The sequence below is a fragment of the Callospermophilus lateralis genome, chromosome 10, assembly GCF_048772815.1.
Source record: "Callospermophilus lateralis isolate mCalLat2 chromosome 10, mCalLat2.hap1, whole genome shotgun sequence".
Classification (NCBI taxonomy): Eukaryota; Metazoa; Chordata; class Mammalia; order Rodentia; family Sciuridae; genus Callospermophilus; species Callospermophilus lateralis.
In genome coordinates, this window is record NC_135314.1 from 122363710 (window position 1) to 122368790 (window position 5081).

At 39.8% G+C, this 5081-nt stretch overlaps 1 pseudogene; it reads right to left on the bottom strand.

The window, feature by feature from the left end:
* Nucleotides 1-3566: 3566 nt before the first annotated feature.
* LOC143408843 (large ribosomal subunit protein uL13 pseudogene) lies at nucleotides 3567-4192 on the bottom strand (annotated as a pseudogene).
* Between the last annotated feature and the right edge of the window lie 889 nt (nucleotides 4193-5081).

Here is a 5081-nt window from a genome sequence, read left to right on the forward strand (position 1 = left end):
TTAACTGATTGAATCTCACAGCAATCCTTTGAGGTGGGGCCACTTAACTTGCATTTACTGTATAGGAATGGGGACCCACAGCTGTTAAGAAACTTGCTTTGAGGTCTGCTTCTCATGAGTGGTGCCACTGGGAATTGACTGGAAAACAGCCCTGCAGCTCTGGCCTGCAGCTCCCTTGTACTTTCTTACACACTACTGAATACTCTCCGGGAAACTTGAGCCAGTTTCATGTTCTCACTGCCTCAGGGAGATCATTTTTGCCTTCTCTTGCCACTATGTTTGACAATGTGATACATGAAAAGAATAAGTCTTGTTTTTAAAAAATCTACTTTTTTAAAAAAAAAGATTTCTTATAAAGTGGGGTTCTCTTTCATTCTTTTTCACATCGATCATTTCTATTTTTTCTTTTATGAATTGCCTGATCATATTTCTAACCCCACCTTTTTTAGTTGATGTAGTTAACTTTTTTTTTTTTTGAGAGAGAGAGAGAGAGAGGAGAGAGAGAACTTTTTTAATATTTATTTTTTAGTTTTTCGGCAGACACAACATCTTTGTATGTGGTGCTGAGGATCGAACCCAGGCCGCACACACGCTAGGCGAGCGTGCTACCGTTTGAGCCACATCCCCAGCCCCGATGTAGTTGACTTTTCTTTGTTGCTGTTTTTTTCATCTTTTTATTATGGAAAATATCAAGTATATATAAAAATAGAATTATATAATGACCTTGCTGTCCCTATTACTCAGCTTCAACAAATGTCAACAAATGTAGGGAGTCTTGTTTCCTGTACGTCTCTCACCAACTTCCTCCCAAATAATCATATCATTTATATCAATAAACATTTCTTTATTTATCTATGAAAGATTCTCCTTTTACACAAACACTATATACCATGACCCTACAACAAAAAATCAATACAAATATCATCAAATATTCAGCATCCTTGATTTCTCTGTTTTTCTATACATTTCATAATAAGTATTCCTTTCCCATTTTCCTCTTTCCCTTCCTACCTCTCCTTTCCTTCCTTTACACTGAAAGGAAAGTTACCACGACACTCGGAGCGACCAAGAGATCTTTATTTATTTATTTATTTATTTATTTATTGGTTGTTCAAAATATTACAAAGCTCTTGACATCTCATATTACATATAATAGATTCAAGTGGATTATGAACTCCCATTTTTACCCCAAATACAGATTAGTGAAGTTAGCCAAGAGATCTTTATTGAGGCAGTGTCTAATTAACAGGGAAGGAGGAGAAGAGAGAGAGGGAGAAGGAGGGGGGGAGAGAGAAAGAGAGAGAGAGAGAGAGAGAGAGAGAGAGAGAGAGAGAGAGAGAGAGAGAGAGAGAGAAGGGGGAGGGAGGGAGGGAGGGGAAAGGGGGGAGAGCAAAGCACAAGAGAGAGAGAGAGAAGAAAGAGAGAGAGGGAGAGGGAGAGAGTGAAAGTGAGAGAAGAGAGAGCAAGAGAGGGGCGCCTGGCAGGAGAGGGTTTTTATAGCCAAAATTGAATGAAGTCTTTGGGTCTGCAAGCTACCTTGTTGGCATACAGTCATTGGATCACACAGTAGTTGCTAAGGGTGTTATCTTCTGCCTTCAGGCAGACGGGGTAGGGGTCAGATGTGGGTTTCTGTTGCACCAGACAGGTGGGGGTCGAGTGTTCAAACTTGAGTGGGATTGAGTGGGGTTGAGTGGGGTCAAGTGTTCAACTTTGAGTGGGGTTGAGTGGGGTTGATGATAAGGAACCAGACAGGTGAGGGTGAGGGTCGAGCGTTCAGCCCACTCTGCAGCTAACATTTGTTCAGCCTGCTCTGCAACTAACATACACTTTGTGTTATATTTGTTGTTGCTGAAGAAATCAGATTGTTTGTCTTGTAAGAATTCCCCTTCATCTGAATTTTGCTGATTACTGTGGTGGGGTTTAGTGTATTCCTCTTTCCCCTGAACTATCTGTAAATTTGTTGTTATATTCAAATATTTCATCAGATTCAGCTTTTTTCAAGTTGGTTGGTGTACCCTTTCATGAGGAGACATAGAAGAGTTCACTTATGCTGTTGATGATAACATTGGTGATTGACATTGATGATAATTGTTTAAATCCATCTGTAGATTATGTATTTCTAAACTTGTGGTTTTCTAATTCTTTTGACATTTGCTTTCTGAGAAGCTACAGTTCATATAGGACAGGCAGTTCAGGACTTGATTCTTTTTTCTTTTGAATAATGAGTTGGTTTCCTAGACTCCTCTGTAGGTACTGCATGACCTCACATATTTAATATATTTGACTTGTTTAAGTCCACTATTGCTGTTACATCATCAGCTGATGATGAAATTATCCTGTCTTTGGCCAGTGGGAGTTGGATCCAGGAACCAATTGGGAAACCAACTCTCAAGTTGGTTCCCAGATCTTTCTGACCTTAACCATTTCATAACTTCCTTGTTATCTTGTATGAAAGATCTTCCAGGTTCCTCTCATACATTTCTTGCCCAGATGTAAAGTTAGTGATTTATATAAGGGTTCCGGGTTTCTTTTAGAAGAAAATTATAGACACAACCCAGGTGCTAAGGGTGCCCATTGCTACTGGACATACCATTGTTTCTAAGTCTTTCTAGTGCAGAGAGATAAGAAATACCACGAATGAAAAATATTTTATCAATTCATACAATATGCATTTGCAGTGTCTGTTTAATTTCATTACTATAAGATTTTTACTTTATCTCATTGACTTAACATTTGTATCTCTTTTCTTCCACACCAAAGTTCTGGCTCTAAACATTACAGACACAGGCAGAATAGCAAAATCACAACATTATTGCCGACAATATGAATACTGAAAACAACTTAAAATTTATTAACAATCTTTGAAGATCTTCTTGTCCTTAGAACTTATCCCACTAAGGATGCCCAGTTAAATTGTTGCATTTTAATGTCAATTGGTATAGTCCCTCTCTGTGGTGTTTCTGCTGAATGTCTTATTTAATTCTTGACTTTTAGAGATTGCATTGTTATTAGTTTGTCTTATTGCTTTTAAGAGTTCTTTCTTTTTTCTTCAAAAATAATTTGTTTTTGATCACAAAACAGAGGGAAGGAGCAAGGGCAATAGTATACTCCCTTGATCACATCTTCCAGTTTTTGCACCTCTAAAACTTGTCCCATTCAGCAGGTGCTCTCCCATTTTGTTAGCTACAGAGTAAAAGATGGCCACTTGGGAAGACAGATGGACACTCCTGCAGTCAGGCTAGCCTCCCCCCCCCCCCCCTTAGTGTTCTAGGTCTTTTTTTTTTTTTTTTTTTTGAATACTGCAAGTAACTGGTGGTTCTATCAATTTTCTAAAACTCATGAATGAGCAGGACGTACATTCTGACCATACAATTCTTAGAAACCTCACAGAAAGACCTTCTGAAACAGGAGCAAGAGACTAAGGCTAGGCCTTTCTCTTCCTCAGCTTTCTAGATCCCAGGCTGAGGCACGTGGAGAGCTGTCCTAGGTCCCCCATATCCCAGGGTGGCAATGGAGGAAGGGCTGGCCAGGCCAAACATGAGGCTTAACAACAGTCTTTACTGGGCTCAGACCAGGAGTCCATGGGTCCTGAGAACCTCTTTGAACTTGTTAATTTTATTCTCCATGTTTTTTTCCCCGCAGTCACATAAGATTTTTTTTTTTTTTTTTAAATGATGGATCTTGGCTTTCTCCTTCCTCTTCTTCTCCAGGGTGGTTGTCAACCTCAGGAGACAGGCCTACACTTTCCTGTAGGCTTCAGACGCACAACTTTGAGGCAGCCGGAACCACCATCCGCTCCTTCCGCTCATAGGCATAGGCCGTTGGAATCCCATCAAACACCTCGAGGATGTCCACAGCAGCCTGGAGTGGCTCAGTCTGTCTCGCGAGGCAGCGCCCCCCCCCCCCCCCCCCCCGCCCAGTCCGCCGGAAGTGAGGGGGGAGGCCGGAAGTGAGACTGGGGGCCCCCCCGGAAGTGGCTTGGGTCCTGGAATGGGTTGGTTTCCGTTTGTTTCAGGAGGCAGGGCAGGTACTTCAACCTGTTTCTGTAGAAATTTCCAGAAATGTTGATTCCCTCGTGGCACACCACCACCACCACCTGGCGGTTCCGCAGTACCTGTTTAACCACAATGGCCGCCAGGCGGCCCAGGAGAAGGCCTCGGTCATCCAGCACCAGAACCTGCCCCTCCGCCATCTTTGGCAGCCTCCTCAAGAGTTCTTTGTGTATTGAAAGTATTGATCCTTTGCCATGTATGTTACGTTTCTCCTTTTTTGTTTGGTTAATTGTTAATTTTGTTCACGGGGTTCTTTGCTGTAGAGGGGTCCAATTAACCAGTTTTACTTTATAATTTCTAATTTCTGCTTTTGATGTCATTCATTTTTTCCTCTCTTTGCTGTTTTTTTTTTTTTAAATTTTTATCGACACATTCAGTGGAACAGATAAAGGGGAATGAAAGGAAGCCCAGGACAGAAAAAAAGCAAAAGACAGTGGAAAGAATCTGTCATATTGATTTCTGCTTCTGGTATCTCTATTTCAAGATTTATATACATTCTTCTATATTCTATTTTCTTAGTTAAAAAGTTTTTAAAAATTAAATGTTTAACATATCTGGATTTTTTTGGGGGTGGATGTTAACTATGAATTAGGGATCTATTTTATTTTTACAGTTAGCAGTATTTCAACTGCATGTAACAATTTATCCTCTGTATACTTTAAAAATATATCTACCTTCTCAAATATAAGTTATATGTGATTAGCATGTTTCCATACTTTCTATTTATTCCATTAATCTGACTATTTTGACCCAAGTATTGCGTTTTTTTTAGGTTTCTCATTTTTTATTGTAACAAAACATACGAACATAAAATTTACCATTTTCATCATTTTAAAGTCTACAGTTCTAGATGTTCTCATCACTATTAAATAATCAACACCATCCTTATAGAGGCATTTTAAAAAAAAACTATCCCAAATGGAAAACTGTGTACCTGTTAAACAAGAATAGCCCATTCCCCACTGTCCTCAGGCTTTGGTAACCAGGCTTCTACTTTTTATTGCTGTGAATTTAAGTATTCTGTGTACT